Source organism: Oryctolagus cuniculus, chromosome 15 (assembly GCF_964237555.1).
Source record: "Oryctolagus cuniculus chromosome 15, mOryCun1.1, whole genome shotgun sequence".
NCBI classification, from domain to species: domain Eukaryota; kingdom Metazoa; phylum Chordata; class Mammalia; order Lagomorpha; family Leporidae; genus Oryctolagus; species Oryctolagus cuniculus.
In genome coordinates, this window is record NC_091446.1 from 1,909,175 (window position 1) to 1,923,997 (window position 14,823).

The following is a 14,823-nucleotide window of genomic DNA, read 5'->3' on the forward strand; positions in this document are numbered from 1 at the left end:
TAACACGGAAACTGCGATGCAGGCGACCCTGGAAACTCCCTCCGGGTGTCCTGGGCGCCTCCCCTCCGGGCGTGGGACTGCCACAGCCGAGCGGGACGAGGTCTCCGTCTGCACTTGATGGGGAAGCCGGGGCCACGGAGGGAACCCAGGCCCGCACTCGCAGAGCGGAGACTACGGAGGCCAACGCTGCCCAGCAGGGAGCCCCGGGCTCCAGGGGCCTGGGGCAGGGAGGCCTGGCAGGCCGGGTCCGAGCGCAGACGGTCACCAAGAGGCGACGCGGGGTTCCGGAAGGCCAGGCGCTAGGGAGAGCCAGGAGGGGACGGGCAGGCCTCGGGCCTCTCCTGCGGCCGCCGCCGAGCTCCGGGGAGACGCCCTGCAGCGCTCCCGGCCCTGTCCGTGCAGACGCCAGGAGAGGAAGGCAACGTCCAGGTCCAGCTCAAAATGAACAGAAACGGAAGGGGAGGCGGATGCGCCGACAGGGGCACAGGGCGCTGCCCAGTCCACGGCCCAGGGGTACCGGGCGCCCCGGCCCTGACCTGGGAGCCCCGGCCCTGACCTGGGAGCCCCCGGCCCTGACCTGGGAGCCCCGGCCCTGACCTGAGAGCCCCCGGCCCTGACCTGGGCGCCCCGGCCCTGACCTGAGAGTCCCGGCCCTGACCTGGGCGCCCCCGGCCCTGACCTGGGAGCCCCGGCCCTGACCTGGGAGCCCCCGGCCCTGACCTGGGCGCCCCCGGCCCTGACCTGGGAGCCCCGGCCCTGACCTGGGAGCCCCCGGCCCTGACCTGGGAGCCCCGGCCCTGACCTGAGAGCCCCCGGCCCTGACCTGGGCGCCCCCGGCCCTGACCTGGGAGCCCCGGCCCTGACCTGGGCGCCCCCAGCCCTGACCTGAGAGCCCCCGGCCCTGACCTGGGAGCCCCGGCCCCTGACCTGGGCGCCCCCGGCCCTGACCTGAGAGCCCCCGGCCCTGACCTGGGCGCCCCCGGCCCTGACCTGGGAGCCCCGGCCCTGACCTGGGAGCCCCCGGCCCTGACCTGGGAGCCCCCGGCCCTGACCTGAGAGCCCCGGCCCTGACCTGGGAGCCCCCGGCCCTGACCTGGGAGCCCCCGGCCCTGACCTGGGAGCCCCGGCCCTGACCTGGGAGCCCCCGGCCCTGACCTGAGAGCCCCCGGCCCTGACCTGGGAGCCCCCGGCCCTGACCTGGGAGCCCCCGGCCCTGACCTGAGAGCCCCGGCCCTGACCTGGGAGCCCCCGGCCCTGACCTGAGAGCCCCCGGCCCTGACCTGGGAGCCCCCGGCGGGCGCCGAGGACTGGGCGGCCGCGCACAGCTCTCAGCGGGTGCGGAAAGGGGCCGCCATCTCTCCAACAAAGCGGAACGAAAACTGGGCGCTGCAGAATGAAGACAGATGCGGTTCTGTAGCAGCCCCAGGCCTGATCAGAGCTCGAAATACAAACTTATTGTGAACACCATGCACTGACTGCCCCACGCTCGGATTTCCCCACTTTCCTCAGGATGCCCCAGTCTGCCAAGCAGCGTTTAACCGGCGGCGACCAGAATTCCTCATCTCGCCCAGTGGGAAGGGACCACAGCTATCCATTAGTTTCTGGTCTCCTGGTAACCGACTCGGGGAAGGGAAATACGACTTCCGCCTCCGGTCCCTAAGGGAGGGCCGCGGAGGGTTCTGGGAAATGTAGTCGCCCTCCAGGGATGAGTCTGCGCATGTGCGTCCCGCCCAAGCCAGCCCTCTTCCGCCGGAACTTCCGGTTCGTGGTGCGCTCCGGGAGCGGGGCAGCAGCTCCGGGGCTGGATGCAGTCACTTAAGTTAGATGCGAGTGAAAGAGGAGCCCAGGGACCGTATTGTTCCCTGGGGAGCGGGCCGGTTATCCCAGCTTGTGGAAGCAGAACCTGGCGTGTAGGCGCGAACCGCGGGCCTGGGGCGCATGGGAAGGCAGCCACCTGGCGCCGGATCCCGGGGTCCGGGTCTGGGCAGGAGCCGGTTCGGGCTGTGCTGTCCGTGATGGAGGGTGCGTCCAGGGGAGCATAGCTGGTTCTGGAAGCTGCGCGAAGAGGGGGCGAGAGGGGGCGGCGCCGTGTGGCACTGTGCGCCCGTCCGCAAAGTGAGCCCCCCGGGAGCCCCCGGAAAGTCACCGCGAGGCGTCCGCGTGACGGCCGTGGGCCCTCCTGGTGCCGACACCCAGCTTCCAGGACCGCGGGCTCCCCAGGAGACGGGGGTCGCGATGGCGGGCCGCTCTTCCCGGGAGTAGAGGAGGGGTGCAGTTTGAGAAGGGCGGCTGTGATGGGAACCCCACCGGCCGGAGCCCCCCCCCAGCCTTTGGAGGAGGCACGGGGGTCGCGGGAGGAGGATCCTGGCCGGATGAGAACTCCGCCATCAGCTGTCCAAGGGTGGACACTGTTGGAGGGTTTGGACCCGTGTCCGGAGGAACAGGTGCGCCCGGCTGGGCATGTGGGCGGGGCCGCGCGGGGGTAGCTGATTATTTTTGTACCTGAAGTTAACCTGCCACAAACAGGGCTTTCAGCAACCCCATGCTTATTAACCCCAGCGTTTTCTGTGGATTATGTGACCTCAAGGCATTAATACTACAACCATTTCCCACTTAATGTCGATTATTTCTCCTTGCAAGTCATTAATTCTGGGCCGGTGCAGTGGCGTAGCAGGGTAAGCCCCTGTCTGCAGCGCCAGCATCCCATAGGGGCGCCGGTTCAAGTCCCACTTCTGATCCAGCTCTCTGCTAATGGCCCGCGTGCTTGGGCCTCTGCACCGCGTGGGGGACCTGGATGAAGCTCCAGGCACCCGGCTCCGGCCCGGCCCCGCCCTGGCTGTTGGGCCATTTAGGGAATCAGCTGGCAAATGGAAAACCCGTCTCTGTCTCTCTGTGACTCTGCCTTTTGAATAAATGAACAAATCCTGAAAGGAAGGAGGGAGGGAGGGAGGTCATGCCGTTGACATTGGTTGTGATTTTCAGAATTCATGCATTCTGTTGTGAATTCTGGCGTTTGTATTTGATGTGTAAAGTAAGACATTCTCTCTCTGTGTAGTTTTGGTGTTCAGTTCTGGTGGCTGAGATGGATCAGTTAGCATTTTCTGGACACGAAACCTTTCAAAACGTACTGGCCTGAAAAAGCCACCGTGGCGTTTGCTCGGGTCTCTGATCCGCGTTCACCTGGGAGCTCGGTTCCTGCTTGTGTTCCTGGGCCACAGGTGCGGCTTTGTCACCCAGGGCCTTGGCTAAGCTGGTTGGTTGAAGACGGCGTCATTCACGCGCCCAGTGCTTGTGCGGACTCAGGGAGGCCCTGTGTCTCCAAAAGGTCTCCAGCCTCTTCGTAGCGTGACTGTGCCAGGAAGGCCGGCGGCACTGGGCCAGTACCTTGCCCCTGCGTGTGCAGGCGAGATCAGCCAGTGGGAGATCTCCCAGCACCAGGTACTGTGGAAGTGAACATTATGTTTCCCTCTAAAATCCTGGCCAGAACGTGTAGGATTGCAAGGTGCGTACCTTCCGTGAGGTCTAGGTTTGTGCTTGTAGAAGCAAGACACACTGTGGTAGAAGCCCTCACGGAGGCCAACAGTCCAGATCGCATGTCTCCTCTCTCCTCGTGAACCTGCCTGTGAGATGTGTCTGTAATTATTCACCCGCAGGGGAGCCTTTATCTCGTTGTCATCCAGCTCCCACGTGGAGATCTGGGGGCAGGGGAACCTAGGAGACTTGAGTCTTTGATCCACGCCGCTCACCTCTCCCTGCTGTTTGCAGCGTGCTCTGTGCATTTCCAGGAACAACAAATAAATCTCCAGCGAGTCACTTGCCTATTTATTCCTCATTTTGCTTTATGTTGCATTTTATGAGCTTTCGGGGACCCATGAACCAAAGTGGAAAGGCAGAGTTGAGTAAAACCCAGCTTGAAGGAAGCGCGGAAGCAGAGGAGGCTGGCGTGGAAGGAGGCGACCGTGAGACGGCGGAGCGTCTGACCAGGGCGCGTCTGGTGCGCGGTCTGCACGGAGTCAGGACGGGAGTGCGGCCGGTCTTGTTTGTTCCGTGGCGGAATGGAATCCGGGAGGAGAGCGTGGTGGGCCGTCGGGACAGGAAGGCTCGCCGGCACCAGGCTGCAGCGCCGCCTCCATCGATCTAACAGGACGCGATGGAAAGGCTTTTCCCAGCAGCTTGGAAATGGACACCCTGAGCAGTGGACATGGCCAGTGCTGACGCACAGCCCGTGTAAGGGACGTTGGAGACGGTGAGAGCTTTGGAGAGGCTGTACTAGATTCATTGGTAAATCCTAAGACGTCCAGAGGTTAGAGTCAGCCGCAGCCCTTAACATCCCTCACGTGGTCGCAGCTCTGAGCACTGGTGTGAGGTGCAGCGTACTGGTGTGAGTTTTATTTGCTGACGAGTGTTTCCAGTACTCACCTGTCCTTTAACCCACTCAGTCAGAGGGTTAGTTGATTGCTTGTCAACCTCACTGTTGACCTAAATGATCCCATCCAGTGCCCATGGGCTATGTTGGCCTTACCTGAATGCCCGGCCACGTTGAGCTGCCATCATCCTCGTCCGGAAGCTCACTGTGTTCGTGTCTGTCCAGACCTCACGAATGGTTCCTTCCCTCTTCTGGAATTTGACAGCGGCCGTCCAGGTCCCCACGCTGTTCCCCGTTCACCCCACGCTGCGGTTCTGACCGGGCCCGCCCGTCCTGTTTCTCCCCAGCCTTCAGACCACAGGTTCCGCTTCCTGTTCAGTGCGTCCTTGTAGCTGTCTGAAAGGCGCCTGCACCCAAGGAAGCCAAGACCAAAGCCACGCCCTCCTGGCTTCCTCAGGCCGTGGTATTGCAGCCACACAGCCGCTGACCCAGATCCTGACGTAGCATCCCTCCCGACAGCTCGCGCACTCTCAGGCCTCTCATGTGGGTCAGTCCTGCCCCTCTGAGTCAGCCCCTCAGTTCCTTCACTTGATGCCAATATCTGCACGCAGGGCCAGTGACGGAGGAGCGCTCGGGTCACGGCACACGGTGACCGTCCGGCTGCGAGTGTCGTCCTTGGCAGAACAGGAAGGCTGTGTTTTCTCAGTGAGCCAAGCTTCCTAGCCAGAGCACACGGCCGTCTTAGGGGTCCGCAGGAAGAAGCAGTTCAGTTAGTGGGACGTGTTTGAACAAGGGCCAGTGCCAAGGTGAGCGAAGAGTAGTAACAAGCATGGATTTTCAGAATTTTTGCCTTTTGCCTAGATAAATCTATGTCAGTGATTATGTCTGTAGTTCTCATTAGCATACCGTGTGTATCTGTAATTCAAAACAAAACCTGTCATGTTTTCGAACTCCTTTAAAGTTTGTATTTAATTCTATTCCAGATAACGACCTACAAATGAGTAGGGAAAAGTAGGTGTACGCTTTGGATATAACTGCGGGGTTAAAACTGTGGTTAATAGTTGGCTAAGAACAGAACGTGGCAGCGCAGTTGAACATTTGGAATTCACGGTCACAGTTTGGACCTAGAGTGAGATGTGAAATGCTCTGCACTCGTCTTTGGAACCCGATACTTGATCTGAATCTGCACACTGCATGTTCACCTTGGTCTCTAGTGTAGACTTCCATTACGGGCGACATAGCAGAGGACCAAAAACGCACTCCTTAGAGGCAGGTGCAGGATTAAGATGCTTGTGTTTCCTAGAGAGTGCCCGGGGCTGATCCCCAGCTCTCTGCCATCTCAGACTCTAGGAGGCAGCAGGTGCTGGCTCAAGTCTTTGGGTCCCAGCACCCGCGTGGAGGCCTGCGCTGAGTTCTTGGTTGCTGGCCCAGCCCTGGCTGTTGTAGGCGTCTGGGGGAGTGGACCAGCAGGCAAGAGCTCTCCTTGTCTCTGCCCCTTCAGTACATACATGTGACTTGCTCGCTACAAGGACCTCCTCTCGTGTGTCAGTTTTGTGGGTCAGAAACCTGGACAGGGCTGCATGGGTTGACTGCCTCACTATGTCCCTGGTCCCCCCTGCAGGGGCACTTGGTGGCTGTGAGCCTGGAGCAGGCAGCCAGCCCTCTCTGTGACCTCTTTGACCTCCTCGCAGTCGGGTTGGCTGGCTGCTCCCACAGCAAACATCCAAGAGACGCAGGCAGAAGATGTGCGGCTGCGTAGGCTCTCAGAAGTCCCAGAGCCTCTTAGTCCACACCTCTTAGTCCACTCTAAGGTTGGCCCCAGTTTAAGGGGACGCAGCTCCCACCCCTCAATAACAGCAGTAAGAATCTGTGGCAGTGGTTAATAAGCACAGTTTCCATGTGGTCATACGTGATTTAGGTTCCTCTTTCCATATCAGGGAGCTGACTGGAAGCGCAGCTGAATCGGGTGCAGTGACCTGCCATCTGACACGCCACGTGCACCCAGCACACGGAGGAGGCACTGCCCTTGGTGGCAGGGGGAGCCGCAGGCCCTGGTCTGAGTGCTCAGTTAGCCCCTGCGCACCTGCCGCAGTCTGAAGTCCAGCCCAGCCTGGCCCCTGGGAAGATCCGCACACCTGGCTCTGCCCTCACTCAGGGCTCTCAGCATTCGCACTCAGTGTTTTTCCTTTTAAGGAAATGCCTGGTTGAGCAGTTGACAACTTTCTTTTTTCCACCTGATTCTTGCTTACATTAAACTCGGTATCCAGCAGGCTCTTTTTTTGTTTAGTTTTGTTTTTCCTGACTTTACCTTTGAAATGTGTCAGTGCAGCTATTTCTTTTAAAGATGTGGGCTTCTGGATGGAAGTCCGTTAGACCAAAGCCAGTGACTCACTGAGACGGGCCTTTGTTCTCTGGGCACCGAGGGGACGGCGGGCAGAGAAGCCCCGCTGCGTGCCGGGCAGCCTGTCGCACCCTCAGTTTCCTCGGATGCTGACGATATTTTTGATCATTTGTCATTTTTTACAAAAGCACGAGGTTTGATCCCTACTACAAAGCCATTTCTCTAAAATGTTTTGCCTGGAAGACCTGGGAATGAATATTGAGTTTTATTTCGGCAAGTTCTGGTTCCTTTATATTTCCTCTAGTTTCTGCTTGCAGCTTGAACGTCCTTCTTCATCCTCTCTCTCCTGTCAGGTTTTCTCTGTGACAGAGAAGTTTCTTCCCAGGAGTTTGTTTAGGCAGATGCCTGGATGGCAGGAAACCCCAGCTTTCCCCGGTGTGGGAATCCCAGAGTCCTCCGGTACGTGGCCTGTGTGCCCCTCCCCACGCCCTGCAGGTTAATTCAGTCCCTGAGGCCCAGCTTCTGCTCGTCCCAGCCAACCCCGTGGAATTACACACAATTGTAAATGAATGTAATCACTTTCATTATAAATTGTTTAGAAATCATTATCCATGACATCTGTTGTCTTTTTACAGTTCTTGACTTGGTCTGTTCTGATGTAAGTGTGGCCACCCCTGCTGCCCCTGGTTCCATTCACGTGGAATGTCGTCGTCATCTTCCCTACACTGTGTGTCTCTGCAGGGAAGTGAGTTCTTGCAGGCAGCATGCAGTGGGTCTCGCGTCATCAGTCAGCTGCTCCTGTCTTCACAGGGGAATTCAGTCCGTTTACATTCCGGCTTCTGTTGTAGGGCAAGGACTCTGTCCACTTGTTTTCTGTTTGCATACCTCTGCTTCTTGTTTAACCTTGTGGGGCAGTGGTCTTCTGTACTGACGCAGTTTGATTCCTTTGTCTTTTTGTCTATATCTGCTGTAATTTTTTATTTGTTATTACAGGGCTTATAGAAAGAAGTATAATTTTAATGGTATTTTAAGCTAATTACTTAACTTTGGTCACATACGTAGACTCTGGACTCTTACTCTCCATAGTATATTATTTATTGGCCTTAATTTATACCTTTTTATATTGCATATAAATATATACATATTAAATATATAAATATAATATATCATTAACAACTTATTGTAGCTCCAGTTGCCATTGGCCATTAACTTATTGTTTTTTGTTTTTTGTTTTTTGTTTTTTTTTTTTGCCAGGCAGAGTTAAACAGTGAGAGAGAGAGACAGAGAGAGAGAGTTATAGACAGTGAGAGAGAGACAGAAAGGAAGGTCTTCCTTCTATTGGTTCACTCCCCTAATGTCTGCAACGGATGGCACTGTGCCATTGCGAAGCCAGGAGCCAGGTACTTTCTCCCGGTCTCCCATGTGGGTGCAGGAACCCAAGTACTTGGTCCATCCTCCATGCCCTCCTGGGCCACAGCAGAGAGCTGGACTGGAAGAGGAGCAACCGGGACAGAATCCGGCACTCCAACCGGTCTAGAACCCGGGGTGCCAGTGCTGCTGGCAGAGGATTAGCCAAGTGAGCCACAGCACTGGCCATTAACTTATTGTTAACCATTAACTTATTGTTAATGGCCAAGCATGGCTGTTTTTTTTCTTTTAGCCTTCATACTAGAGATTTGTAAAATTATAAACTATCACATTAACAAAATATTCAGAATTTGATAATGAGTTTACTTCTGCCAGTGGGATTTATTTATGCTTTCATGTGTTTTCATGACAATAATTATAATTATAATCATTTTGCTTCCAGCCAGGAAACTTCTTTTTTTTTTTTGACAGGCAGAGTGGACAGTGGGAGAGAGAGAGACAGAGAGAAAGGTCTTCCTTTTGCCGTTGGTTCACCCTCCAATGGCCGCCCGGCCAGCGCACCATGCTGATCCAAAGGCAGGAGCCTGGTGCTTCTCCTGGTCTCCCATGGGGTGCAGGGCCCAAGCACCTGGGCCATCCTCCACTGCACTCCCGGGCCACAGCAGAGAGCCTGCCTGGAAGAGGGGCGACCGGGACAGAATCCGGTGCTCCGACCAGGACTAGAACCCGGTGTGCCAGCACCGCAGGCAGAGGATTAGCCTATTGAGCCGTGGCGCCGGCCCCAGCCAGGGAACTTCTTTGAGCAGTTCTTGTAGGGCCACTTTCATGGTGATGAATTTCCTCAGCCTTTGCCTGTCTGGGAAGAACGCTTATTTCTCCTTTACTTCTCAAGTGTGGCTTTCCTGGATGTACTGATCTAGGCAGCTTTTTCATTGGTCACTTTGAGCACGTCACCCTGTTCTCTCCTGGTCTGCAGTTTCTGCTGAGAAATCTGCTGACAGCATAATGAGGGTTCCCTCGTGTGTGACTCGGTGCAGCATTTCTCTTGCTGCTTTTAGAACTGGCCCTTTCTCTCTTCGTTATAATAAAGTTTGATTATAATGTGCCTCAGTGAGGGTGTCTTTGGTTTGCATCTTTGAGCTTCATGGATTTGGAAGTCGATTTGTCTCCCAAGACTTGAGCTTGAGAAGTTTTCAGTAATGATCTTATTAAAAGTTTTCTGTCTCCCTCCATCTCTTCTCCCTCTGTCTCCACACTTCATGCTGTGCTGTAGCTCAGCCTTTCATTACTGTTTTTAATTCTGTTTTCTTTTCTCCAGATTATGTTATTTCAAAAAACTGTGTCCTCTAGTTCACAAATTTTTTTATTCTGAATTAAACCTGATAAACCCCTAACTTTCCTTTGTTTCCCTTTTTGTACTTTCTCTCTCTCTCTCTCTTTTTTTTTTTTAAGATTTATTTATTTATTTGAAAGGCATAGTTACAGAGAGACAGAGGTCTTCCCTCCACTGGTTTGTTCCCCAAATGGCCTCAACAGCCAGAGCTGTGCTGATCCAAAGCCAGGAACCTGGAGGTCTCCCATCTGGCTTCAGGGACCCAAGGACTTAGGCCGTCTTCCACTACTTTTCAGACACACTAGCAGGCAGCTAGTTCAGAAGTGGAGCAGCCAGGACGCAAACCAGCCGTGTCGGGTGCTGGCGCTGTAGGCAGCAGACTTACCCGTGACACCACAGCACCGGCCCCAAGTTCAGAAATTCTTTTTAATCTTATAGTCAGCTCTTGCAGCTCTCAATTATGCTTTTTATTTCATTCATTGAATTCTTTTGCTCCAGGATTTGTTTGATTCCCTTTTTTATGATATATAGATATATATCTATTGAATTTCTTGTTCATATCATGAATTATTTTCCTGATTTCATTGAGTTGTAGTTGAAATTTCTTTTATCTTGCTGAGTTTCCTTGGACTCAGTCAGTTTGTAAATTTATTTCGGGGGTGTGGTCACTTGCTGGAGACCTATTGCATTTCTTGGGTGATACCATGTTCCTTCCTCTTCATTCTCATGGCCCTAGATTCATGCCTGTGCTTCCTGGTGGAACAGCCTTCTCTTGCAGTTCTGTGGTCTTTGTAGGGAAAGACTTTTGCCTACAGGTGCGCCCCAGGTGTCAGACAAGTAGGATGCGTGGTCCTCAGTGTGGGTGTGCACAGTAACGGCCTGTGCACTTTCCCTGGCTGTAGCCACGTCAGCGAAGTCCACGAATGCCACGGTGCCTTAGACTTAAGGGGGCCGTGCAACTTGCCCCCTGGCATGGGCTACCTTGTGTGTTGTGCCAAGGGCTGGACATCCAGGGGCCGGGGCACTGCTGTTGGGCAGGGGGTGTACTGTCTCTTGAACCCTCCAGAGGGGCAGTAGGCTGGTGGACAGGCTGCTTCCCATGGGGCACAGCAGCAGAGTGTCAGAGAGGTGTGGGGCTGGGCAGCCTGTGGCTCGGGCCCTGCTCCCACGGGACCAGGGTGGGCACGTGAGTGGACAGCAAAGGCAGTGAAGCGCTGGGGATGGGGAGGTGTGGCTGCTGTCCCGGGGGTGGGGTGCACCTCAGTGGTGGCTGCAGTTTCCAGAATACTGTGCAGAAGCAGCTTGGGTCCTGAGAGGGCAGGGCACGGAGGGGCCAGCACCGAGTGGGCGCCTCCGTGTGACGGTGCTGCCGCACAGCCCCCCAGGCTCTCCTGCAGCTGGGCTCCCCAACAAGACCGCAGGTGCTTGTGATGCCGATGGCGGCCGGGTTCCTCCTGCCTACCCTTCCCCACAGGGGGAGCCCCTCCTGGTGCCACGCTGATCCTGACTGCGATGGGTTGGCTGCCTAAGTCTCCATGTTGCATGTGGTCACTGGCACTCACCTGCTGTGCTCCAGGGCTCTTTTTCAGGAGTTCCAGTTGTTTAATCATTTGGGTGTGTGTGTGTGGGACGTGAACACCAGGCTCTCTGGGCAGCCATCTTGCTGAAGTCACCGTCTGATGGTCAGTTTTTTTGCTTTGCACTGCCGTATCTTCAGAAGTCCTCTCCTCGCATGTTGTCTAAGAAACCAGTCAGACACGTTCTTCATTTCTGTTACAGGACTTTTTATCTCTAGCATTTCCTTTTGGTCCCAGGAATTAAGCCTGCTTACACTGCTCATCCAGTCTTACATGTTTTCTGCTTTATCGATGCGAGCCCTTAGCATATTAATCAGAGGAGTTTTTTTTAATTCCAACATCGCAGCCACGTCTGCTCTGACGCTTGCTCTGTCGTCCCAAGTTGTGTTTTTCATCTGTTGCTATGCCTTGTGACCTTTTCCTCTATACCCATACATGTTACCATTGATGTATAGGTAAACAGCTACCGCAAGCATTACCTGATGTGGTGGTGGGGTGTAGGGGTGAGGGAAGCTGGCTTGGTCTGTTCAGGCTCCTATAACAAAGCACCTTAGCGTGGGTAAGTCATAAACAGTGGAGGTCTATGTCTCAGTTCAAGACCAGGTGTCATGGGATTCGGAGTCTGGTCAGGGCCCGTTCTTAGGTGGCACCTGTTGTGTGTGGGACAGAGAAGCACCCCTCAGCCTCTTCGGCACGGGCACTAATCCCAGTTACAAAGGCTCTGCCTCTGGGACTCGCGTCATTGCTCACCCCCGAGGCTCAGCCGTGCACCGCATCACCGTGGTCTGTGTCCTCCGTGTCCTGTGTCTGGACTTCTGCTCCTGCCTCGTGCTCACATGGACACGTGGTGCACATGGAGTAGGTAAACATCTTTGGTTTTTTCAGTAAAGTGCTGTCTTCATGTTACAAAATGAAACTTACTTCAATTTTTTATTTGGGCCCAGATTATAAATAATGGCAACTATTCAGAGCTGACTTTAATGTGTCAGAACGTGCCTCTCCATAGTGAACCTGATGAGATGTGTGCAGGAAAGAAACACAGTGCTCATAGCAGGACTGGGGAGTCTCGGACGCTGTGGGCGTCATGCTCAGCATCGCGAGGCGCAGGCTGGGCGGCAGCCCTCGTGGACACCAGAGCACGTCGCCCGCGGCCGTCCTCGGTGTGTGTGGTCAGTGAGCGCTCGCCGCGCAAGACAGACCTCAGGTGAGGAGAAAACTCCCTGTAGAGTCTGACCTCACCAAGCTCAGGATGTAGCAGAAAACCGTGCGGATGTGAGAACCCGCATTAGCATCGGAGAGTACGTGCAAGGCAAACGTGCACCTCCCTAACGTGAGAGACCCTGCTCGCCTGAGCCCGACCTGCCTGTCCGTCACGAGTGCACACTGGGTCGTAGCCCTGGGGGTGCAGTGCATGTGGAAACTCCTGTCAAAAGTTGTTCTTCCTGCACCCCAGAATTCACACAGGAGGAAACCCTATGAGTGCAGTGAATGGGAGAGCCTGCCCGAAGTGAGGCCCCAGCGTACACGGAGCTCACACGAGGGGAAACCGTGAGTGCAGTGCACGTCGGAAAGCGTTTGCCTGAGGACGCCCTCACTGTACATCAGAGGACTCATGGGGGTGGGGAATGTGAGTGGGGAATGTGGAGAAGCTTGGATCAGAGCGCAGATTGGAATGCTCACGCGGCGAGAAACCCCAGCAGTGTAGAGTGTGCAGCATCAGAAACGGGCCCACAGTGCACCAGAGAACTCACGTGGCAGAGAGACCACGTGACTGTAAAGGAAGTAGGACTCCCAGGAGCCACACCAGCTGCACCAGAGGACGCCTGGGGAGCCCTGCGGGTGTTCTCAGTGGGGAGATGGCTTCACCCCCAGTCTCCTCACTGCACCAGAGGACTCCTGGGGAGAAGCCCACAGGGTAGAGTTTGGAAAACCTTTCTGCAGAAGTTGAACCTCCAGATGGGTCAGGGTGCACAGAGGAGGAAGCGCCGTTAGAGAGCGGGGGAGAACTCTGCCGCAGACGCGCCGTCCTGCACACAGGACCCACACCAGTGACCAGCACGCGCGTGGGAGTACGGAAACTTTCCTGCCTGCACTCACAGCTCCTCGCACTTCCGAGAACTCGCACGGGAGACCTGGTGAAGACAGCGTGGGAGGCTGTCTGCCGGGAGAGCCTCACCGTGCATCCGAGAACTCACACAGGAGACCTGGTGAAGACGGAGTGGGAGGCTGTCTGCCGTGAGAGCATCCGAGAACTCACACGGGAGCGCTTGGTTGCGATGAATGGGGAGACTCCATACCGGAAGCCACACCTCGGGCTGTGTCACTGAACGCACGGGAAAAAACCCTGTGACTGTAGGGAACCCAGCCCGGTCCATCCCCCCGCCTCCCAGAGCCCCCACAGGTACGAAGCCGTGTAAGAAATGAGTGCGAGAGGGTTTCCACAAAAGGCAGTGCTGACTGGATACACTAAACTCCCACGGGATTCCTGCAGGGCAGACCCTAACCGCCCAGCCTGAACCCCTCAGCCTCCCATGGTGGGTGAGCCCACGTGGCTGATTTCTACCAGGACAGTAAGGAGGCAGGATGGCCAGACAACAGGTCAGGGTGCTCCCTGGCTGCTGCACTCGCTCGCTGCACCTGAAGAGCGATCGACCCCAGGGTGGCTTTGGGAACCGGAGAGAAGGCCACTGATTCCAGGAAGAGGTCTTCCCACCCCGTCCCCAAACCCTCCAGTTGTGCCGTGTCTGTCGAGCCGTTGTGTTGTGATCTGTGTGCATTGCGTCACAACAACTCCGCATACTCTGTTCCCTTAATGAGCTTTTTGAGAAGAGTCACCAGCCCTTGTAAGCCAGGAGAGAAAGTCATGGGAAAACTCCAACAAATCGAGAGAAAGCATTGAGAATGCCTTACTAGGTAGGGACATCTTATTGAGTGCTGTGAGTAAAGTAATTATAAATATCTTACATTTCAAAGCTTTTAACTATTCTAAATGCTTTATGTAACAATTTAAAAGGAAGGGCAACTGTCATTTAAGGGAATATGAATTTTCAAGTAGAAATGCAGGCACAGTATCAAGAGTGTTTAAATACTGTGCACCGTGGGTAAATGTGCCTGCCAGGGGACTTTGTCCCGAGCAGAGCATCCCGAGGGGAGAGCCAGAGATGCCACAAGACAGCTTACAGCGCACACGACGGCCCCTCAGCTCTACAACATTTACGAGTTATATTCTAACAGAAATCTGCCGTGATGGACTGCAGGGTATTAGTGAACACTTAGCATAATGACTATGTGGGAGCCAGCAGTGTGGCATAGAGGGTAAAGCCGCTGCCCGTAAGGCCAGTGTCCTTCCCATAGGAGCACCAGTTAGTCCCAGCTGCTCCGATCCTGATCCAGCTGCCCTGGATCAGCCAATGTCCTGGGAAAAGCAGTGGAGGGTGGCCCACGTGCTTGAGCCCCTGCACCAATGTGGAGACCTGGAGGAAGCATCTAGCTTTGGCCTGGCCCAGCCCTGGCTGCCTCTCCCTCTCTCTATAACTCTCAAGTAAATGTCTTGAAATAAATGAATAATAAATAAATAAATATTGTGACTTACATTAAGTTTTTCCACACTAAGTGCCAGTGTAGCCTCTGATTATGTTAAGTTTATTAAATATAAAGTATTGGACATTCTCTTTGCTGCTCCCCTAGTGTTTGTGAACTTGCGTGACCATAATCACCAAACTGTCCCTTAAGAAGATAATTGTTTCTGTAGGGCCAGCCAGGAAGTCTGATAGAAACGTTACTTACATAGAAATGTACGAGTCAGGTTCGTGCTTGTTCACAGCTCACGTCTGAACGA

The 14,823-nt window shown here is 55.0% G+C and overlaps 1 long non-coding RNA gene across 1 annotated transcript; it reads left to right on the forward strand.

Moving 5' to 3' along the window:
• The first annotated feature begins 1,706 nt into the window (after positions 1-1,706).
• LOC127488259 (uncharacterized) lies at positions 1,707-13,948 on the forward strand. Its single transcript, XR_011382723.1, has 2 exons — positions 1,707-4,236; positions 6,308-13,948. It is a non-coding gene; the product is annotated as an uncharacterized lncRNA (long non-coding RNA).
• The last annotated feature ends 875 nt before the right edge of the window (positions 13,949-14,823 follow it).